The sequence below is a fragment of the Adiantum capillus-veneris genome, chromosome 5 (genome assembly GCF_014529385.1).
Source record: "Adiantum capillus-veneris isolate H3 chromosome 5, ASM1452938v2, whole genome shotgun sequence".
Classification (NCBI taxonomy): domain Eukaryota; kingdom Viridiplantae; phylum Streptophyta; class Polypodiopsida; order Polypodiales; family Pteridaceae; genus Adiantum; species Adiantum capillus-veneris.
Window position 1 is genome coordinate 38340823 of NC_140935.1, and position 25021 is coordinate 38365843.

Genomic DNA, 25021 nt, shown 5'->3' on the forward strand with positions numbered 1-25021 from the left:
GCTCATTTCAGCAAGAAAAAAGCTCCTCAAAAAAACTCTCCATACCTCAACTCCGTATCAATGGTATTGTTTCCAAATACTTCAAAAAAAGAAATCATTTGATTGCACATTATATAAGTATCTATTCCCTCCCTCCTCCTCCTCCTCCTCCCCCCCCCCCCCCCCCCAAAAAAAAAAAATCTCTATTTATCTATATATCGTTCTCTCATCCTTCATTCTCTATTTTTGTTAAGAGGATGTTTCTTGGGGGATTTCGCGTATACAAAATCATCTATTTCATGTGCATTTAAAGGGTATTAAAAAAACCCTACACTTACATGGTACAAGGTAATAAACAACCCCTTTTTATTACAATACGTAAGGAGTTTTTTCCAAAATAAAATAAAAAACCCCATTTGTAAGTGTAATCTTGCTGAATTTTGTAAATTTATGAACAAAATACCCCTTATTTTGAACTCATATGCTATACTTACATTTTGGAGGTGTACCCCTTGAGGGTTGTTGTGACTCGTGAGTTGTCTACCTTTCATCTATCCCTATACCTTGTTTCCTTTCTACGTCTCTTTCTTTGTCTCTCGCTCTCTCTACCTTTTTACCAATCTTCTTCTACTTGGCTTCCTCTTTTACCTAATGACTTTATCTCTCAATCTCTTTACCTCTCTAGCTAGCTATCTACCCCTATCCCCTACTTTATCACTAACTAAAATGTGCCTTCTTTTGGTTTACATAGCAAATGCTATGAACATGCTTGTTTGCATGATGCCTCTTTTTCGGCGTTCTTTAAAAGTAATAGTCCCAAATTTCTCTAATATGTGCATCATAGAAAGGCACTTTACATGTGCTTGTTTTGGAGGTTCTCGTGAGTTATTTGCATATGTGACTAGTATATAGGTCTATTTTTTTGTAAGTTTCTTGATGTCCTATTTTTACAACATTCTCTCTCATGGCAGCTTCTGTCATTATCAAATCCATTTTTATTCTCAAAGACGATGATTTTGCTGAGATTGTCTTGGGTAACAAATTGTGTCTCCCTCAACCTTTTGATCTAGATAATGATAATGCATTGATTCTTGTTGCTCGTGTGCTTGCTCACAGGCAAGTTTCTCATACGGATTGAGCACACAAAAATATAGTTTCTCATCGATACCTTCTTTCATCTCTACATGATTCACTTATGTAAAGATGTGCATCATCTTTTTACTTCTCAGGACGTATGTGCCTATCGTGTTCTACATATGAGAAGAAACCATATATCAAAATTCTTCATTGCAAGAATAATTTGGATAATTTCAAGAGTAAGTTGTTGACCTCTATGCTTTCTCATATTGAAACTTTCAAGGGAATCATTACTCGTCAGCTATCATTGGTGCCCCTTTTAAGGGCAAGAAGGAGTGGTGATCAAGAGCTCAAGAGGATCCTAAAAAAGGCTTGTTGCTACTTTCTTAGACATGGTCCTTTATGGAAGCATCCAACACGTCGAAGAGAAGTATCACAAAGCGTTTTTTGTGATAAAGCAACTCAATAACAGGCGATCAAAGAGTTTCATAAGAGTTTATGGACTGGACACAAAGGGATATGGGCAACTTTTGTCAAAATCAAAGATCACTATTGGTGGAAAGGAACGTACGTACAAAGATGTTGCTTAGTTTGTGGAGACTTTATGGTGTGCTAGAATATTTCACTTTATGGCATCAAGACAATTTACATCCTACTTATCCATTAGCCAGGCCTTATAAGTGGGTTGTATATTTGATTACAATGCCAATGGCTGTTTGGCATATAAGGTATATATTTCACTTTATGGCATCAAGACAATTTACATCCTACTTATCCATTAGCCAGGCCTTATAAGTGGGTTGTATATTTGATTACAATGCCAATGGCTGTTTGGCATATAAGGTATCTTGTTCTTGCTAGAGAAAATTTCACTTACCAGCTTGAAGGAAGAGCTTTGTGTACAACAAGCTACAAGTTCTCTATGCAAATTTTTGCTTGAGGATGCGATTTCTAGATATGGTTCTATTGGCAAGATCACTACTGATAGAGGAGAGCCGGATGCAAATAGCTCCCTGATATTCTCTCACACTTTTCCTAGTACCTCCTGCTTTATATGTTGTGGTAAGAGCCAATCTGATCATACGGTTACATCTTTGGCAAAGGCATGTCAAGGATGTATTATGATTGGCTTAAGCTTCTATCTTTTGCTTTATCAAGATTCAACCAGCTTAGCTACACTCTTTGAGTAGTAAGACACTTTTACATGCTTCACAACCAGGAAAGCTTTAAAAACAGGTGCTTTCCTCCTCTTAGACAAGCTAAGTTTTTGCCCTGCTTACTGATCGACCCCGGCCACGATCTCTTTGTTTGCTTGAAGAAGATGCACCGGCAGCTTTGGCGAAGCCTGGACAATCGAAGGATTTGATGACGTGAAAAGCAGACCATAGTCTGCTGTGGTGTCCAGTTCTTTGGCTATTCTCCACTCAAATGCTTGAACAAGATTCGCCACCGCAATTTGGACCATCACTAGGCCCAACATCCACCCAGGGCATACTCTCCTCCCAGACCCAAAAGGCAACAGCTCAAAATGCTTTCCATTCACATCTATTTCTTTGCCCAAAAATCTCTCCGGACAAAATTCCAAGGGACTCTCCCATGTGTCTGGATCTCTGCCAATTCCCCAAACATTGATGTATGCTATTGTATCTGCTGGAATTTGATATCCCATAACCTCACAAGCTTTGCTTGCGGGATGCGGTATTAGCAATGGCACAATTGGGTGCAACCTCATGGTTTCCTTCACCACCGCTTGTAGATAAGGTAAACTAGAGAGATCCGATTCCTCTACAAGTATCATAAATGTCTGATTCCAAGAAAGTAAATGCTTTTCCTAACCTCAAACCAGACATACAATTGAAGTAGTAGATCGAGGAAATCTGGAGTCATTTCTGTCTGATTATGACTTCTACGTTCATGGTAACGAGTGTCGATGATCTCTTGCAAGACAGGGTCAAACCTCTTAGCAAGAGCCCTAGTCTGTCTGTCAAACCCTTGTAAATCCAGCTTTTGCAAGTACCTAAAATGGACAGCCAGGTCGGATAGACGTTTCCCAAATGCCATTCTGCACATGATATTGCCAGAAAGTGTGTGAGCATGGGAGCGCATGGTGATGGGTGTCCCAACCGACGCGCAAGGATAGAGCTTAAAAGGGAACGCACCTCCTGGGCACGCATAGAGCGGAAAGCCTCCAATCTCTTCTTGATGAAGAGCTGAGACGAGCAAAGCTGCCGTCGGATGGAGATCCAAAGAGGATGTCGGCACAGCCATGGAGGTGACGAGGCACTGACAGGGGAGGACAGGCAGCGAAGATGAGGTCGTTGGTCTGAAGGATGTGACGAGCCGCAGCTGGAGTGGATTCAACAATCACAGATTGCTGGCCCAGCTGCAGCCATAAGAGGGGGCATGAATGCTTTCTGCTGAGATTGTAGAGTAAGAAATGGGGTAACTTGGCACCAACGATAAGATGCAAGTGGCCAATGATGGGCAGGCGGCCAGGTGGAGATGCGGGCAGCCTTGCCCTGCTGCTTCTGGCTAGTGTAATGCAGAACAGCAGAGCCAGCAGTGCTATTATGCTTACAGCAATAGAGGCTACATCTAGCACCTCCATCGTCCCTTTACATGCTGCGTGTATGCAATTAAGGTGCTGATGATGGTGAAGCTCTCTTAAAGGGATAAAGCCATTCTAGAAAGAGTTCCGTGCCCTCGATAAATTTCTGGAAATTGAAGGGTTCCTTGTTGGCATGTAGAAGGCCATAAGGTTAAGTGTGCAAAGTTGTTGCAAAATTGAAGCCATTGGATTCTTTGGCTAGATGAGTGCCACATGGCAAGGTTCTTTATAAAATATCTTTGTTGTCCTTTTTGTTTTTTTATATCACCTTCTTTGAGAGACAAGTGTCACTAAAAGATTCAAAAGTTTTGTGAATAGAAAGCTTAAACTACGGGCAGCGTTTACTTTGTTTGCATGCTTGAAAATGATTTCTATATTTTTATATTATATATGAAGCAGCTTAAATTACTTTGTTTGCATGCTTGAAAATGACTTTTATACTTCTATATCTGTATCTATACTATATATAAAGCAGCTTAAATTTTCAAAGGAAAGAGAGACCCTCCATGTGTCACTCACTGTTCCATTCAAGAGAAAACCTTATAAGACCTCTATTTTAAAATGCAAAACTCAAAGGTAAGAAGATTTAAAATGCAAAAGTGAATAGTAACATTGCAAAAAATGAAAAGACTTTTGGGAATTGAAAATCAAATGCTTTCTACTTTACACAAAGTAAGTGAACCATTTAAGTACACATAGCAAAAAGACTTTGGAAAATGTAAAGTCAAAAGCCTTTCTACTTTACATAAAGTAAATAGTCCAACTTAAGTGCATATAACAAAAAGATGACAATTGTTGTGAATATTTTATTGTTTTATAAGAACTTAATTTTTAAAGATAAAATTGCCTTTGTTTTTTCAAAGGGTTTTTTTTAAGACCAATATTGATATCTCTTAACAATTTGTGAAAGTGTATTTTCAAATATAAAAATTTGGTCAAAATCACAATAGTGAGTGAATGTATTTAAATCTCAAAGAAATTACAAAAAGACCTCAAGCTTAGCCGAGCCTTGAGGTGCTAAAGATTACACATTGTTCTCTCCCAGAGGCTACCAAGAACAAATTAGGTGTACTATACTAACAAACTTTTACTTATCGTACCTTGCCACAACGGCATCCGTGTATTTTGGAAAAAAACAAGTGTATTTTTAAAATTTTGAAAATAACTATAAAGAGACACTTCTATACCCTTTTTGAAAGTGCTTGAAAAATTGTTGGCATTAGGCACCTGTGTTGGTGTCCCTTCTCTCTCAATTTATCGGTTACTATAGTGAGTGTATGTATGTATGTACATGCACATGACAGAGACATTAACAAAAACTCAAACATTGAGTATATTTTATAAAGAGAGGAGGGCTTGCCTGCTTATGACAAAGCTCGGACATCCATGGGGTAGATCTCGATGCAACTCAAGTATGTAACCAGAGAGAGAGAGAGAGAGAGAGAGAGAGAGAGAGAGAGTTGACAAAGAGAGGAATTTTGTGGACAACCCACTATTAGATTTAGCAGGAGTACATAAATCAGCTTTTGGGATGGTAGATAGGTCAATTTCAACACGTGCATACATGCTTGTGTATTTGTGTATACGTGTGTGTGTGTGTGAGTAAGTGTGAAGAGAGAGAGAGAGAGAGAGAGAGAGAGAGAGAGAGAGATTTTATTATCGTCCTCGGAGGTCAAATATGACCTATGGGACCAAAGTTACATGTGATGTAGTATGTGTATGGCTGATGAGTGACTCTCGATGCTCCAAAATTGTAGTGATGAGAGTCGCAATGGAGAGCCCACACTTTGGCTGGGAGAGGAAAGTGTGTAGGTCTAAGTTATGGCTGAAAATGTGAGAGAAGCAAGTTCGGATGGATCAAAAGCTGAGCACTCTAGTAGTGTGTGGTACTCAGACTCTGGAACTTGTAGTGAGCATAATGTGCACAATCGATTTAACTCTTCTCCATTGCCCCAACGCCCTATCTCGCATCGAAGGAAATAGGAGCTAAGCCGAATTGCTACGATAGTGCGTATCGCGGACAAGGGAATAGGCTCAAGCATGTAAGTGTGAGTACGGTTTTCTCTCTTAGCGAAGAACATGGTTTTGTAGTTGGAGGCAATATAGGTGGTGTAATGTATGAAGCGTGACCCACCGGATTTCTCCCAAGCCGTAATACATTGGCGTTGTAGAAAAGCTTCATTCACTTGAGAGTCAATTGAAGCATCATGTAGCAAGTGTAATGCATCCCATCTCCCAAACCACTTCTTTATGTCTTGCATCCATCCCGTGCGAGAGAGAGAGAGAGAGAGATAGTTAGTTCTATTATCGTCCTGGGAGGTCAAATATGACCTATGGGACCAAATGAACATGTCACGTGGTGTGAGTGGAGTTCATAAGTGACTCTCGATGCTCAAAAATGGCTGAAATGAGCGTCGCAATAGAGAGTCCACATCGTGGTTGGGAGAGGAAGGTATGTAGGGAGAGCTCATGGCTGAATATATGGGGAAAAGAGGACCTAATGTGGTCAAAAGCTGAGCACTCAAGTAGTGTGTGGTACTCACTCTCTCGCACTTGACGAGGGCATAAGGTGCAAAGTCGATGACACTCCTTGCCAGTGCCCCAACGTCCTGTCTCGCAGCGTAGAGAATGGGAGCTAAGACGAATGGAGGCAATGGTGCGGATCGCACTCAACGGGATGGGCTCAAGGATATAGGAATGGGTTCGGTTACCTCGTTCCGAGAAGAAGAGAGATTTGTAGTTTGGGGCAACGTGTGTGGTGTAATGGCTGAAGCGAGAACCTCCGGATTTCTCCCAAGCCATGATACATTGGCGTTGTAAGAAGGCCTCATTAACTTGGGAGTCGATCGACGCATCCTTGACCAAGTGACATGCATCCCATCTTCCAAACCATTTCTTGATATCAAGCATCCACCCCGAACTTAGTATTTTGCTCTTGCATGTCTTTTGAACCTTTTGACTTGCTTCATATGTGATTCTAGGAAGTCGATGCAAAGGGCTACGTTGTGTCTTATGCATGTACTCCACAACCCTTTCCATGTCCAAGACCTCAATGGGAAGCGATCCGGACTCAAGAAGTAAGAGCATGTAGGGTGTTTGTGTCTTGACTTGGAGAAAGTTGGTGAGAAAACGCTTTTGGACATTCTCAAACTCTTTCCAAGTAGACTTCCCGATGCTTCCACCCCACACCTCCACTCCATAAAGAAGCACCGGTGTCACCAATGTGTCAAAGAGGTACTTTTTGAGAGCCCAACACTTGATCTCTCCTGCATTGCACATGTTCTCAAATGCATAATAAGCCCTCTTTCCGGCTTCCAAGCGACGCATTGCACAATCCTTCCATTTATGATTGGATGGAACCTCAAGGCCAAGGTACTTGAAGTGATCTACCACTTCAAGTTTCTCATTGTTGTATACAATGCATGGATTTTCATCATTGAGGGTCTTTACAAGCATAACCTTGGTTTTGGATCCATTCACGATCAGCCCGCTATGTAGGCAAAAGCGTTCCAAGACACTCATAAGCTTTTGTGCATCTTCTAAGGTATGTGCCAAGAGCACTACATCATCGGCATAAAGCAAAAGCATGATCACCGCATTTCCAATCTTAACCTCTTCTATGCCTTCTTGCTGCATAAAATCAAGAACCATGTATTCCAATTCATCAATGAGTAGCCCAAAGAGGGTTGGGGAAAGTGGGCATCCTTGTTTGACACCAATAGTGCTTGCAAAAAATTCTGAAATTCCATCTCCCATACGTAATCGACATATCACTTTTTGGTAGATGCGAAAGACTGCATGCATAAATTCTCTCGGCACTTGAAGGCTTTGCATACGTCTTCAAAGATTTCCTCGCGGTACCATGTCAAAAGCTTTCTTGAAATCCACAAAGCAACAATACAACTTTTTTCCTTTCAATCGAGACGCTTCCATAAGAACTCGAAGAGTGACAAGGTGATCAATAGTGCTATGATGCTTTCGGAAACCTGCTTGGCCAAGCGCACGTTTGCCATTCTTTTCAGCCCATTCACTTATCTTCATCTCCATGATACATCCAAATAACTTTGCCATCAAAGAACCAACCATTATAGTGCGATAGTTGTTCACATTGTTTACATCTTCTCCTTTGTGCAAAGGTTTGATCCAATTTGCACTCCAATCATGAGGCATGCCATACTGAAGTGCAAGGTTAAACATATCGCATATCCAATATCGTGTTTTCTTGCTTGTCCATTTAATCATTTCAGCCTTGACACCTTGAAGGTCACCTGCCTTGCGAGTAGCAAGTTTCTCAAGCGCGCGGCATACATCTTCAATGGTAAAGAAGGGAGACATAAATGGAAGGGAGCTACAACCCTCCATCTTATCAACATTGGGTTGCTCATAGAGGTTCTTACAATGCATATACATATCCTCAAGAGTCAAGTCACCAAAGCTCTCAACGCGCTTGCCTTTTAGATTTTGCCAAAACTTGCCACATGCATGTGCTTTCTCTTGTGCTAGCTCTAAGGTGATAAAATATAAGTTTAAACTTATTAAAATTTGAGCCTTAACACCTAAATCAAAGAAGAGATAACATTTTTAATGTGTTATTTTTAATGAAGACCTTCAAAAAATCAAAATACGACAAGATTTGAGAGTGGCAACTCATTAGTTGTGCTTTTTATACAAATGTAGATGCTCTGCAATGCAAAATTTGATGCAACCAGACTTAGAATCTAGTGACCTCTAAGATCCTCCTCTAATGTCCTAGCCTTTAGTGAGCGTGTGACTACAATTGAGTTTGGGCATAAATCTTTTGAAGGAAATGAGGAGATAGCATTGAAGCTGAAGGAAACAAGTCACAACAATGAGCAAGGATCCCGGATCAGACATTGCTTGAGGATTCAGGAGACAATACCTATCGATATTTAAAGGTTCTTTGAATCCAAGGATGCTCCATGCCTTATCGGTTGTGTAAAGTTTTAAGTTGTGGATCTAAACATTTATTTGATCTCTCTCTCTCTCTCTCTCTCTCTCTCTACGCATTTATGGCCTCTGCATGGCTTTGCATGAGAGATGAACACTTTCTATGTACACTTCTTTCTCTCTTTGCACCACCCAATTCTCTCTCTCCTACTTGCAGCTATAGCATGCAAGTAGGAGCATGTACGTTGAAGGGCCACTATATGCCAAAAAAATCTCGAACCACATGTTGGCCCCTCTATCCTTGTACAAACTCCTGGGTCATGTCGTCCCTGCCTTTGTGGTGGTAGGCATTGACCAAGACACCTTCCTCTCAGAGGGTCTCATCTCGTTGAATTGTCTCTCTCCTCTTCCTTTTCTTAGACGGCCTCACCTCACAAATGTCCTTGCAACTTGCACATGCTTCTTGTGACACATGTTGGCTAAAGTGAGTGCTCTCAAGATGGGTGTGTGTGTGTGTGTGTGTGAGTGAGAGAGAGAGAGAGAGAGATGTGTGAAAATTAATGGTGATGCTTTTGTGGGGAAGAGGAGAGGACAGAGCTAAGGTATAATATACCAATATTCTTAAAAATTTCTAACCATCAAATTTTATTAAAGAATACCTAGTATGTTTGCTAACATGCTAGCTCCTCTTAAGTATGGAACAAAGAAAGATACACCAAAAGCAAGTGAATATTTCATTGGAGCAAGAAAATTAAGGGGTATGGATGGGTGGGTGCATTTTTGCCTTCCATGATGATGGACAAAGTGTATGATGGCCCTTCCTCTCGGATGGCCCTTCCTCGCCTAAGGGAATTCCCCTTCCCTAGGAAGGACAAGGGAACCCTTCAATTTCCAGGCATGTCGCCATTCCATAATTCATTACGTGAAGTAAGCTCTTAGTAATATCCAGGGGGACCATAGACCAAAAGATTCAAATTTGACGAGGACGCGGAACTCTTTATCTACTAGGAGAGCCTGTCTCTCAAATGGCGATTGCTCGATGCAAGTGAATATTTCATTGGAGCAAGAAAAATAAAGGGTATCGAGTGACGGGTCGGTGCATTTTTACATTGCATGATGATGGACAAAGTGTATGATGGCCCTTCCTTCCCTAGGAAGAACAAGGTGAGGACTCACGATGGCCTGTTGAAGGTAAGGGGGGAGGAAAGATTTATTCAAGGGGGAAATGGTATAACCAATCTACTACACTTGGGTGATAGAAAGGTTATACCATTTTCCTCTTGAATAACAGGTCTTGAGTTCAACTCTCCTCGTCGGCTAGATCTCTAAGGTCTCTTGGGATAGTTTCCTACGACGTTAAAATTCTCTTCTTCTTCTTCTTCTCTCTCTCTCTCTCTCTCTCTCTCTCTCTCTCCCCCCACACACACACACACTCACATGCACACAAACATATACATGGAACCTCTCTCTACTCTCTTCTTCTCGTTGATAAGTGCAATGCTCAATAGGATCTATGTATATTAAAGAAGAAAAACACTACAAACGTCTTGGCATTTATAGGGACCCTCAACCCACCATTACAGACCATGAAAACCCCATGTCCATCACATGCCACGAGGAGCATAAACACCATAAAGACTAAGTTTTTACAAACAATATATTTGGACACAGATCTTGAGTAACGGATGCCACCACATCGAAGTGCTTGCCACCCCACCCCAAATGTCCAATGGATAGGAAGACAAAACGACACATGACAACATAAAATTATAATCTACTAGAGAAACTTCCTACCACCACAAAGCTCGAACTAAAACGAGTCGATCCTGAATGCAGCACATCCAAGTTACACCTTAGAACTTAGGCTCATGTTTTAACTGAGCAACCTTATATTTTGAATTCTTTTTGTTGATATTTTATAGAGTTTATCTTTGAAGGGTATTTTCAAAACTTGCTCTTCCTAGTGAAGGGGCCTCTCGATGGCATGCTCTTCACCGGGAAGGCCTATCACAAAAGTGCCATGCATATGTAGGGCTAGACCCCTAAGGAAGGGTTGCAATTTCCAGCACTTAGCTCGATGCAAATGCCTGATCATAGGCACCATACAACAGTGAAACAATTTCTACATGTAACAAAAATGGTCGTGCGAAGTGAATCATTCCAGGGTGAGATATGGCTAATAGACCAACAACGAAATCTCACAGGAAAAATCTAACCTTTCTCGCCTTGACTAGGAAAGAATTGGCTGCTCGATGTCTCAATATTGGATTGTTGTTCATTGGGGTAGCCAGATCTCATGTCGCTTAGGTGGCGATCTTATATTGGCCTCTTTACCCTATGAATGTTACAGAGAAACTTGGTTTGCTTCTTGCCTATGAGTCCTTTTTGGTCAGTTGAAAAAGCTTTGAGAGTTACACATCTAACGTAATATGGCGTAAGGGGTAGTCCTTTACATTTGTCAAAATCTGCGACATGAAGGCTAAACTCCAAAACAAAGAGAAACGATAAAAAGGGAGAGAGAAAGAGAGAAAGGCCGCCGAAGGCGGCCGGCCGTACTAGTACTTTCAATGTTTTCATTGATGGTTAACATTTATCTTAAATGTTTGTTTGTTTTTAATATATAAGTGGGTCTTTGTGGCATGGTGAGGCCTTAGTGATGCCTCCCCTTTTTAGGGATGAAAAAGGAGATTTTTTTTATAAAAAATACGTACTTTTTGATTGGTTGAAAGAGATGGACAATATACTCATTACAGAGACAAGCACGTCAGTAGGTTTGCCCTATCTTGGGAAATCTATTTAAAAGTGAAATCTACTGGAGATTCTCTTTGTTAAGGAAGAAAGTGAAAAGTATTTATTTAAGATACTCTCTCTCTCTCTCTCTCCCCACCTCCCCCCCCCCCCCCAACGGGGTGGCGTTCTTTGAGGCCTTTCTAGGAATCTCCCATTGTCTCTACAGCTGTCAAGGTCGCGAGTCAGGGGGAAACAGATCTACGCCTTCCATCCGCTTGCCTTTCCTGCTCAAAAAATGAGATGTGACTGTTAGATGGTGGACAACTCAACGATCGAAATTGCCAGAAGCTACATTCAGTCTCGACACCAATCAAGACTGTCCAACTCAGCATGCAAAATGTTAGAGAGCTATGCACAGTCTACAGATCAACCAAGCCTCTCCACCTCAACGTTGGGAATATGGCATCTCCACATCTGGAATGGGATGAGGTATTGCTACCTCATCACACGTAATATTGTGGATGATGGTCGGTTCTCTCTACATGCATCGCCGACGATAATTTTTGCATTCGCACCGTTTCCCACAGTGACTCTTGATCTCACATCAAATAATCTTGCAACACAACAAGATCTCTACACTCCATTAGCAGTCGGGCTCTTTGATTTTTGGGAGCATGCAAGATGCAGCAGCAGCAGTGACAGATGCTACCTTTTAGCACTAGCTATGGTAGCAACATAAGTGGTGCCACAAGCTCGACGATCACGACAATGGCAGGCCTGCTAGAGATGAGCTCCAACTACACTAATGGTAGTAGCAATAATAGATGTTGCATGTTGTGCAGTATGAAAACAATAGGAAGTAGTAACGTGCTTTACGAGAAGTTCAAGCAGCAGTAGACGGGTGTGACATCATCGACTACCAGGGCAAGCAAGCTGAAGAGTTTGTTAGGAGAGGTGGAAATTTTGAGCTTGGTAGGGTCTTCACACCTCTCATGGCCCCCCTCCTCCCGACCCTTGACAACCGAGAATGGTCATTTAGTGACCAATCCCCATAATGTTGACTTATTGAGACAGATGTGTAAGAGAAGGACAAGAATTTTGATGCCGTGAAAACATTTTCTAGATACCTCTTTTGGCCACAGTTGTATAGCCGCCATGCATCGCCTATTTGGGAAATTTTATAATGAACAGTTTCTCCAATATAATTAAACATTTGATTTTGGTCCAAAGTTTTTGTGCAATGAAATTGTTGTTTTTTAATTTATTAAATGTATAGTAAAAAAAAGGCAAATGACCATTTGGATGGATCCTACCAAGGACCATCCAAATGGTCATCTGCTTTTTTAAAAAAATACTCGCGTGCTCGGTAATGGTTGCTGTAATACTTGTGGTAAGTCTCGCGGAAATAAGCGCAGGAATATAGTCGGGCCGATTACCGTGTGCATTGCTAAAGGACCATTACCGCGAGCATTACCGTCCCCGAGATTTTTTGACTTGAACTTTTTCTTTGTTTTTGTGCGTCTATCTGAGCGGTAATGTGCTCCAAATGTCATAGTGAACCCTTGTTCACGTTTATTCTCGCACATTAAATTATCAATTTAATATGAGAAAAGCATTTGGGTTGGTTAGATATTAGATTTTATGACATATACATGCCATAAGTGACACTTGATCAAGAGAATATTGCAAGAAAAAAAGGCATTAATTAGTGGCATTTTTATGAAATATTTTTTAATTAATTCAAATTTTACACAATTAGGCTATCATTCCTTCAATATGTTTCTATAATCCAATGATCTATGTCATTTAATCATACTTTGATGTTATTTAAATGTCACTATTAACTCTAAAATTCAGCCTATATTGAAATAGTCGCATTGTTTTGACATTAATCTACAAAAGCAACCAACTAAACTTCCAATCTCGGCCAAATTTGATCAACAAGTAGCTTCTTCATGTTTACCAATGAAATAATAACTTGACCCATTAGTCACCTTTTGCCATATATTTATTACTACCTTTTTAAATTTATACCCTCTCTGCAACCTTTCAAAATATTTGTTGTGGAAAAATAAATTTACAAACACAACCCTTATCTACTTTTGCATTACATTTCCTTAACATGACATCGTGATTCTTCTTGTTTTTTTTTTATTAGATGCAAAAAAGTGAGCATTAAGAATGAAAGTGATGGAAAGGAATCGTTACTTTTTTTAAGAGAAGGCCATAGGGGAGTGGTAGAGAAAACGTGCAATTCCTCTTTGCACCTCTCATCATCCAATGATGGTCACCATCACTTTACTGATTGTTGATATTTCAATTCATTTATAAAATAATTTAATACCATATAGTTTTTAAAGTTGATTCAATCATGGCTTAGCATTTTCTTAATAAATGATGAATAATATTTATTTGAATTTCTAGTATGCAATGTTAAATGCTATTTCACATACACACACACACACGCACACACACACATCTATACTATTATAAGAGGGGGAGGTATTCCGCCTCGCCTGAGACGTGTCGCAACCTCCTTCAACCGGCCAATGTGCCTTGCCCCGAGGCTACAAAACACAACACACGTAGCTATAGAGAGAGAGAGAGGTGGGGGGAGAGAGAGAGAGAGAGAGAGAGAGAGAGAGAGAGAGAGGCCGCCGGCCATACTAGTATATATGAGAAATAACTTTACAAATGTGCTAGAATTCATGCATATCTCTCTTTCTCTATATATATAATTTCTCTCCATTAACATGTCAAATGTGTTCTAATAATCAACCAATTTATTACAACAAAAATTGTTGCCTTCTTGAGGCCACCGTGAAGTCTTCACCTTGTTCCACATTTGTTATGTTACTTTGGCCTTTTAAATTAGTAAATTCAAAAGAGTTGATATTTCGAAGCAATAAGATGGAAAGAAAGTGGCAAGTCTCTTAAGTGAAACTAGTGTGTGACTCATGCATTGTTGCAGCCAAGAAAATCATGGCCATTGGGTCTCTCTCTCTCTCTCTCTCTCTCACACACACACACACACACACACACACCCATATTTGTATATGTATGTGTGAGTGTCCATATACACACAAGTGGAGAAGGTGGATTGTATTCCATGTGATCACTCCAAGAAGATGACAATTCTCTCTCTCTCTCTCTCTCTCTCTCTCTCTCTCTCTCTCTCTCACACACACACACACACACACACACACACACACACACACACACACACACACACACACACACACACACTCACTCACACACACACATGTGTTGGTGCACAATCCCTCAATTATTCTCTCTATCTCCCTCCATCAATCTTTCTCTCCCTATAGGAATATTCAAGCCCATAAGGATCTATAACTACTCTCTCTCTCTCTCTCTCTCTCTCTCTCTCTCTCTCTCTCTCTCTCTCTCTCTCGCGTGTAATTGGAAGGGAGTGACTACAAAAATGCATAAGTAATAAAATTTTGACAGTTGATCCTTGTTGGTATCTTCTCTAGTAAATATATGCTTAATTGCACGGCCTTGATCTCTTTATGTGGAAGAAATTATCAAGATAAACAATCCTTTAGGCAACCGATACCTATATATGGAAAAAATCTTCAAGAGTTCTATATCAAAAAGCAATGTCTTATGTAGCACAAATGCAAGGGCCTCTGTCTGAACAAATTTGTTGAAATCAGTATCTAGATGTTCAAATTCTAATGGTAATATAGTTCTGCACACACCACCTAAGCTCATGCGTCCAAAGCCGCATTCTAAAATAACACTTCTCATTTCCCTCAAATGAACCACCCTTTGCTTTATTTCAAGCCTAAAAAATATGATCTCAATAGACAATAGTGTAACCATCTCAATCTAGCACAACAATTTCACCCTCTTTTGGTTTTCACAACCTCAGGTCTATGAGTCGTAATGAAGACTATATCAATGTTTATAAGGAAACTTATTCTTGGCTTTTCTCAGTCTTTCCCTCGCAAGGCGAGCATCTCTAAAAACTATAACATCTACACTCTTTTATTTTATGGAGTATTTGAAAGACATAGTAGTAAGTGCTACTTAGGTAAAGCATTTTCCATTGCAGAACACCTAACACCCATTTTCCTTGATATGATATGTAGTTGCTTTTGAAAGGTGTCTTGTTTGTTAAGTATGCAGCCTGATTTACCCCTTGTAATTTTTTCTATTAAAAACCACATTTGTAAGGCCACCATTAAGAGGAGAAACCATCGTGCGTGAAGAAAATTCACTCGCCAAAAACCAAAATTTTCAGGCTTTGTCGGAATGTTATGGCCGGACAGTGGCCGAAAAGTGGTCGCGAAAAACGGTCGGTCGTTTGGCTGGTTGGCCGGTGGGCTGGTAGTCAATGGCCAATGGCCGGTGACCAAATTCTATGGCCGGTGGCCAATTTCAAAGGCGGACTTGTCTTCTCAACAGCGGCGGCCACATATGGACGGATTGGAAGGTCCAATTTGGACTTGTCAACACAACGGCGTCTATGCACGGCTCCCTCTCATGAGAGAGGGCAGCCCTTTTGGCCTATACAAGGAGGCCTCTTCTACACACAAAAATGGATTGTGAAGTATTGTGGTGCATTGTGAAGTTGATGTGAGATGTTGAGAGTGAATCAAGGTGGGAGCTCCAAAAGAGTATAATCCCTTTGTAATGTACTTCTTGTTTTGAAGTACTAAAGCCATTGAGTGGCTGCTTTCCCGTGGACTTAGCCCACATTGGGTGAACCACTTACATTGTGTGTGCTCTCTCTCTCTCTCTACTCTATAATCTCTCATGTGTGAAAATTATCTCTCTCCATTAAGTAATCTACTCAATTATCTACCTAGCTACTTCTTATTTCCTAACAACTGGTATCAGAGCAAGGTTTTGAAGCTAAAGTATCTCAAGGAAAGGATTCCTTGAATCAAGTGGGAGTGATGGCGGAGAAAGAGAAGCTCAAGATTGAGAAGTTCAACGGCAAAAACTACCAACATTGGAAGATGCAGATTGAAAACTATCTCTACCAGAAGGACCTTTATTTGCCACTAGGTGGTCTTGCAGAGAAGCCCGTTATGATGGTAGATGAAGCCTAGATTGTCCTTGACCGAAAGGCACTGGGAACAATCTGGTTAAGCTTGGCATCAATGGTGGCCTTCAATGTTTTGGAGATGAAGACCACGGAGGACTTGATGAAGTCAGTTGTTGACGGCCTCTACAAGAAACCATTAACATCCAATAAGATATTTCTCATGAAGCGCTTACTCAATCTAAAGATGGCAGAGAATGGTTTGGTTGCAAAACACCTAAATGACTTTAACATCTATATAAGTCAACTTTGATCGATGAAAATCAATTTTGAGGATGAAGTGCGAGCTCTCCTTATACTATCATCTCTACCAGATAGTTGGGACAACCTTGTGATGGCTATAAGTAATTCTATCTCTGGCACAAATACTCTTAAGTTTGATTACATTGTGGGTGTTCTCCTAAGTTAGGAAATGCAAAGGAGAAGCATAGGAGAATCATCAAGTGCTACCCCTATCAGTGGAAACAAGAGGAAGGCCTAAGAAGAGGTTCAAAACCAAAAGGGGTCGTGATCGCTCAAGGCGAAGCAAGTCACACATAAAGCCAATTCTTGAATGTTGGAGCTGCGGCAAGAAGGGCCATGTCAAGAAGGATTACTGGTCCAAGAAGAAGAAGGAGTCGAAGTCTCAAGACAACAAGCCAACATTGGAGGCCAATGTGGCAGGTAAAGTAGAGAAAGATGCTCTAATTCTCTCATTAGACAATGTGTCTAATTCCTAGATCGTAGATTTCGAGTCTTCATTCCATGAAACACCACACAAGCAACATTTCCAAGATTACACCAAAGGTAATTTTGGGTATGTATACTAGGAAGATGATGAAGATTGTGAAATTGTCGGCAAAGGTACAGCTTGTGTCAAAACTGCTAACGGAAATGAATGGAAGCTTAAAAATGTTAAGCATGTCCCTTCTCTTCACAAAAATTTGATGTCTACAGGATAATTGGACGATGAAGGTCACAACATTGCATTCGGAAACAAACGGTGGAAGATCTCAAAGGGATCTTTGGTGGCCAAGGGAGAAAAGGTCGGTATACTTTACTTGTGTACTCTCAGAACGCAATCTTCAACTTGTGCAATAGCTACAGAAGTCGACAGTGAGGTGTGGCACTATTGGCTTGGGCTTATCAGTGCCAAAGGAATGAAAATCCTTCAATCAAAGAAGCTTCTACCAGGTTTGAAAGAAGTGGACTTAGAGGTCTATGAAGATTGTGTTTATGGTAAACAAAAGAGGGTCAAATTTCAGAAATCAGGAAATGAAAGAAAAAATAAAAAACTTGAGTTGGTTCATTCTAATCTACGGGATCCTGCAAGTACACCATTCCTTTGTGGCTCATTCTACTATGTAACATTCGTAGACGATGCAACTAGGAAAACATGGGTTTATGTTATGAAGAATAAATCCGATGTGTTTTCTATATTTATGTAATAGGACTAATTTTTGAAGTTCTTAAAGTAAAAAAAAAAAAAAGAATGTAGTAGGACATATCTTTTGTTTAGCACGATTTGAAAGATGATTGAATAGTCTATTAAATAGAGCTTATATGAATGAGTTTGAGCTTATATGAATGAGTTTGAGATATTAAGAGAGAACATATATTATTTTTTTAAATAATACACTAGAGACGTATTTGATAAAGATTAATGAATAATAGATAGTCTCTCTATGAACAGTAAAATTGAGATTTTTATTAATATCAGTGTTCTATATTTATGTGTTTTAGTTCAAAATGCATGGGTAGGCTTAAAATAAATTGAAAAAGTAGTGGAGATCCAAAAATAGAGGTTTTATGAGTCGTGACCTAAAAGTTGCGTTTTTAGCAAAAAAAAGACGTTTTTCACAATTCTGTTCGCGATGCCTTGTAGACCAGATCTATTCCCATCGTTTTGAGTACCTGGATTGCTTTGTTCTGAGTTCGTTTGTAAAAGTTATGATGAAAACAAACAGAAGGCAGCAGTAGTGTAGTATATATAGAGATAGATAGACATACAACCATACAACTCTCCCTGCTATCAACCAAGAAGTGGATTTGTTTCTTCATGGAAGACTATTGCAATTGAGATTATGAAGGTACATGATTATGTTTTTTTATTTTGATTATCATGTTGAATTGGTTGCACGAGTATGTTCTTTTGGCTATTTTGTAGGCAATGCAGAAATCAATGTGTGAAATAGGATCGGTGCAAAGTGTCATGATAAAAATCTAACCTTTACGGATCGCTTAAGGATCACATTCTTATCTTATTCTCGCAGGTATACTTGGTGCAAAAATCGAGTTGAATTAACGCCTAAAAAGCAGCTATTTTGAGAAGTCGCAAGCTTTTCGAGGAAAAGAAAGATAAAAGCACGATGGGTGGTGCGTTTGGAGATCATTCACAGATCTCCTGTTCTGCGATTGCGATTGCGAGTGCGAGTGCGAGTGCGAGTGAGACGCTGCATGCAAGCGGACTGAAGCCCGGGGTGGTCGGGAGGTTCGAGCTGTGTACAACGGAGTGCGCCCATATATTCCATTGCTCCTCTGTTGTATCAAAACTCCGCAAAAATCCATCAATACAAAGATCTCTTTCTCTATCTTTCGCTGTCTATCTCTATTGTTCTGTTCCTGTGACAATTGGTATCAGAGCAAGCGGTTGATTCTGGACATAGAAGGATACGAGAGGAGGATGAAGGAGCAAGAAGACCTAATTTGGCGACTACGAGAAGATCTGGAAATTGCAAATCGGGAGTTTGCTGAGGCTGTATGGGGCAAAGCAGCACGAGAGCCTGATATCTATGTGGACCTTCATGGGGCGAACATGAAGGCGAAACCATGCTATTCCACCAGGAAACAATAATCATCGTGGCGGCATTGGGGCACCTGGCGGTGGTGATAGTGGTGATGGTGGGAATGATGATGGTGGACGTAGAGGTCGTCAACGCAAAAAAAGAAATGATGACGATATGGGAGAAGTGACAACCAAATCATTCTTAATGAAGGATAAGTTTAAAGAGTTTGATGACATAAGAAAGATATGCGAATATTTAGAAGCGTGGATTGAAGAACTCAAAGATTTGGATGATACTTTCAATATCGAAAACACGACCACCAGACTTTCGAATGCTCGAGCAAGGTGACCAATAAGACAATACGTACCAAGATGGCTCAATTGGAGACTTTTGGCGATGCGTACGATAAAGGTAAGTCATCTACCCCTTCTTTGTGATGTTTTATGTTTTTGATACGTCCTTTGAAAGCTTCTGTGATCGAATTTATGCGTAAAAGTTGAGATTTAAATTTGAATTTCTTAATTGATTTGGATAGTATTCATTGCTTCTTATTGTCTAAATTGATTGAAAAATTAAACTTGAAATTAAATTGAGAAGTTAAAAGACTTCTGGACTTAACCAGTGGTAATAATAGTTTCACGAAAGAGTTAGTAGAAAATTTGTTTTTTTCTTCTTTGAAGAGTCGGAAGCATAAAGATGATTTCTATATCATAAACATTGATATGCATGATGTTATCATTGGTATGAATTAGATGATTGAAAATCATGTTTTGATTGATTGTCAGGAAAAAAAAAATATCTTTAATCATTTGATGATGATAAGTCACACTCTTCGAGGAAAGAAAGAGATTCTAAATCTAGTTTTGGCCATGGAATTGATAAGGTGACTTAGATAAGAGTCTGAGATGTTTCTTGTGTTGGCTAATGAGATTAAAGAAGAATCTGGGGATAAAGAGAAAGAGACAAATCTAGAATTTGTAGAGGATCTCTTACATGAATTTAAGGATGTGTTTCCGGATGATCTTCTTGTGTTGGCTAATGAGATTAAAGAAGAATCTGGGGATAAAGAGAAAGAGACAAATCTAGAATTTGTAGAAGATCTCTTACATGAATTTAAAGATGTGTTTCCGGATGATCTTCCTGGTATACCTCCGCCTAGAGCGGTAGACCATGCCATAGATCTATATCCAGGAGCAACACCTTATTCAAGAGCTCCATACAGGTTCAATATTGATGAGCTTAAAGAGCTCAAGATACAACTTGATGATCTTTTGAAAAAGGGTTTCATTAAACCTAGTGTATCTCCTTGGGGTAGTCTTGTGTTATTCCAAAAGAAAAAGGATATTACATATAGGTTATACATCGACTATAGGGGATTAAACAAACAGACCATTAAGAACAAATATCCTCTTCCTCGCATAGATGAACTGCTTAGTCATTTGAGTGGTGCCACAATATTTTCAAAGGTTGACCTTCGTTCTGCCTACCATCAAATCCGCATTAAGGCCGAGGACATTCCAAAGACTGCTTTTCGTACACGTTATGGGCATTATGAATTTACAGTTCTTGCTTTTGGTTTGACTAATGCACTAGCAACTTTCATGTGCTTAATGAATAATATTTTTCACCCGTATCTTGATGACTTCATTCTAGTATTCTTGGATAATACTTTTGTGTATTCTACGAATGAAGAAGATCATGCATTGCACTTAAAGAAAACATTTGAGGTTTTGCGTAAACATAAATTGTATGCCAAAGCAAGTAAGTGTTCTTTTGCAAAGGATCAGATTGTGTATTTGGGAAGAGTGATTTCTAAAGAGGGGATTCACATTGATCTTGATAAATTTAAGACTATGTTAGTAAGAGATGTAAGAAGCTTTTATGGGTCTAGCACAATTTGACAGAGCACACATTAAAGATTTCTCTAAGATAGCAAGTCCTTTGACCGAATTTAACAAAGAAAGCCAAGGGGTTTGTGTGGACTTCTAGCTGTGAGACTGCTTTTGAGACCTTGAAGGATAAAATAGCAGAAAATTGTGTTCTAAAAGCTCCTAAGATGGGCAAATCATTTGTTGTGTCCTATGACGCTGTCACGAGTTTTTTGGAGCAAGGGATTGCGCATATGTACATATACATGCATGGTGCATCAAATAAAGAATTGTCCATTTTTCAGAGCCAGGTGGTTACGTGGGGCCCACATGTGTACAGGTAGGACAGGGTGTACATAGTGTATCGATTTTCACTATTACCAGTACCACTGTGTTTTTTCTACAATAAGGAGGAGTTGGTAGCGCGTAAAACTTCTTGAGGAAGCTATCCGTGGGCCGACGACATGAGGTAAGCAGGTGTGTTTTTGGGGTTTTTGGAGCCTGTTTTGGCCGTAAACTGCTCATCCGAGGTCGGATTTGAGCACTTTGACATTGTAGACTGGGATTTTGAGCCATTCCGGACGCGATGGCGCTGTCCATTTTGCCAAATTCCTCACTCTTTTCCTGCTGTTTTTCTGTGTAAGTTTCTCCTATGAGCGAAGTTTCTGCTCTAGTTTGTGATTGTATCTGGCTTAATTTACCCATATTGTGTGAGCTATTTGCCCCATTGGTGTTGGTCCAAGCTCAATTGTATCTAAACATCAGAAATTCTCCTCTTTTGAGCTGAGTTTTTTGGGTGTGTGTGTGTGTGTGTGTGTGTGGAGTGGGCAACTGGATAGTCTCTCTCCTCTCACTCCAGAGGTGTGTTCCCTGTCTCGGCCAGGTGTGTTGTCTAAGCCGAGTGGTGTCCCATAGTGTGTGTGTGTATCTTCCCAAGAGTGTGTGTCGGGTCGTTATAGAGGCGCTGTGTGTGTTTTCATCCCGCTCACATTCTTTTGGTGCCCCCACGGAGGATCTTCTTCGAGTACCTTCTGCTTCAAGCTTCAAGCTTCGAGATTCGGGATTACAGGTTGCAGGTTGTAGATTACAGGTTACAGGTTACAAGGACAGGCACAGGTACATGTGATACACACAGGTACAGGTAGCTAGAGTACAGTGATATACTAGCTTTGGTGTCACTTGCAGTTGTTATGGGTATGCATCACTTGGCCCCTGTTTGAGCGCATTGTTTGTTGGATTGTACATTACTTGTGGAAACTGTCATGGTATGCCTTTGTGGAGACATATATGGTTTTATTTGGCAGTCCCAGCCATTTCTGAGACTTGGTCTGGAAGATAGTCATTTCTGAGACTTGACTATACGCGATTTGCATTAGCCTTCGTGTGAGGGTCGATAGCATGAGGTTTTATTGAGCTGGGGGATTCTCAAATGTGGGGATCCTTTCGGTGATACAGGTAGTTGGAGCACCCTTTTTGTGACCTCGCCATAGGCTATGTACTAGTGAGTCCTACTTGATGCTCGGGTTCTATTGTTGACAGTTTATGCATACATATACAGTCTATATTTTGGGTTCCTACTGCTCTATTTCTGGGGAAACTCTGCCAAAATTTTTCCAAGTTATGATGGCTAGTTTTTTGGTCTTTTGAGCCATTTATGCTGTTATGCTGCTGAAATTTTGGCAAAATCAGAGGTTAAGTCAGGTGTGCCTTCTTGGGAGTTTCATGGTTGGCTTTAATGGATGATCAAAATGGCCCTCAATTCACTCCATTTCATTTAACTCAAAGAATCCAGATAAATGTTCATGTGTCTAGGAAGATTTTTTTCCAGCAGCGCATAGTCTTTATGTTTGGGCCAAGAAGATTACGAGAGATCTTGGAATTTCCTTTGCCTGTTGTAATTCCGATGATCAACTATGAAAACTCATTTGATGTGCATGTGTTTGTCCTTATCTAAAGTTGAGCTCCATTGAAGTTTTTGGGGATTGGGTAGTCAAAAGTTTTGGGTTCTTGCACGTGTGTTCAAAGGGGTTCTCAAAGCATTGAAACTTGGGTAGCCATGGCTTTCTCTTATCCGGAGTTTCATGGAAGAAGTGATGAAGATGTGGAAGAATTTTTGGAAAAGATGGAGGTTGCCTGCATTAGCAACCATATTCATGACCCTACGCAAATGTTACGGCTTCTCCAAATTTGTTTGAAGAGTGATGCACGAGTTTGGTCCAAGGCATTTGAAGAGGAGTTGCGTGCAGCGGATCCACCTGTAAGATTGAGTTGGGACAATCTAAGGCATGGATTGGAGGTGGAGTTTGTGAAGATAGAAGATCCTGACAAAGTGTGGCAAGAAGTACAAGGTTTGGTGCAGAAGGAAGGTGAGCCAGTAGATGCGTACATACGTAAGTCTTCATTGTCATGGGAGTGAATGTGCAAGGCCTTAGCACCACAGGTACCCCCGCCTTACATGATGAAGAAGGATAGGTTCTTGGCTGGTCTTTGGGAGAATATACGTTGGAGAGTGGAGCTAAAGAAGCCTAGGACATATGAAGATGCACTAGAGGTAGCAAGGAACAAAGAGTGAAAGTTGAGGAAAATGAGCCAGTTAGGGGTGGAGTCTTTGCCAATGAGGTCTGAATTTCAGTCTATAGAATCTTTACAAGGTCGCATGTCAGGGGTTCACCACGAACCAGTGGTTCCTGTTATAACTACTCAGGTTATGCCAGCAGTGGTCACTACAGCAGTGCAAGATGATGACCTAAGGCAAGACATGAGGCAAATGGTAGATTTGATGAAGAATCTCAGCCTAAACATGCTAGGTCAAGTGGGAAATAATCGAGGTCGAGGGAGGTATGAAAATCAGCCAGGAGGTGAAGAAAGACCTAGGAATGGTGTTGGACAAAGCAATGGTAGGTTTTGGAGGCAAACGCCCACCTGTTACAATTGTGGAGAGTTGGGTCACATCAGCCCGCAATGTGATAAGCCACCAAGGATGGGGGGAGACATGTATCCATTGCCAAGATAGGTGTTATCTAGGTCAAATGATTGTGGCATCGAAATTAAGGGAGACGAAGGAACCAGTGGACTGACCCAGGAGGAAAAAGGAAAGACAAAAGTGCTAAGTGTAGTCACCTTGGAGAAGGCATCAAAGCTAGAGGATACATTAATGATGCCTATTGGGAAGAGGACCACAGAGGAAAAGGAAGGAAGAAGTGCCCCAGGTCCTAGTAAGAAGAAAGGAAAGAGCCATGAAGGCGAAGATGTCAAGGCCAAGAGGAAAAGGAGAGCTCGTCGAAAGTTTCATGTTTCAGATTTTCCACTAGGGGATGGGCAATTAAGCTATGACTTGAAGGAGGATCTGACGAGCAGGAAGGCAGATGTTACTTTTGGGCAGCTTATAGAGATGGTGCCTAAGCTAAAGCGACAGTGGAAGAGAATGGTTAACCCAATGGAGAAAGAGCCAGAGAGAGGTTCAGTAAAGGTGTTGGCAATGGATGAGCTACCAGACATTTGTCCAATAGTAGATGTGTGGCATAAAAGGAAAAATTTGGGACAAGGTTATGTGGATGGCGGAGCCCAAATATGCGTCATAACACACTCATGCGTTGAGAAGATGGGTCTCATAGTGGCTGGGGTGTCAGGGTTTCGGATTAGATTGGCAAACCATCAAAAAGTAAAATGCTTGGGTGTTGTAAAGAGCTTAGAAGTGGAGGCATATGATGCAAAGGCAGTGGTTGATTTTCATGTGATGCCAGCAGGGTTGGGAGCATATCCTATTATACTGGGTAGACCATGGTTACGTGCAGTGGGAGCTGTTCAAGATTGGCGACATGGTACGATTAGCCTCTATGGAAAGACAGGTACCAAAAAGCTTTATAATATGGACACAAGGAAACGATTAGAGGAGCTTTATGAAGATGAGGATGAGTCTAGTGATGAAGACTCTTCCACGGTGATAGATGAGGACAGTGATAGCACTACCAGCAGTGATGAGGATGCTGATGTTGCATTTCTTTTGATG

At 40.6% G+C, this 25021-nt stretch overlaps 1 pseudogene across 1 annotated transcript; it reads right to left on the minus strand.

Annotated features, from left to right (window-relative positions):
- Positions 1 to 1666: 1666 nt before the first annotated feature.
- On the minus strand, positions 1667 to 3770 carry LOC147457162 (cytochrome P450 71AU50-like; annotated as a pseudogene). Its single transcript, XR_015188087.1, has 2 exons — positions 3216 to 3770; positions 1667 to 3118 (listed from the first exon to the last, which is right to left on the minus strand). The product of XR_015188087.1 is annotated as a cytochrome P450 71AU50-like (transcript).
- Between the last annotated feature and the right edge of the window lie 21251 nt (positions 3771 to 25021).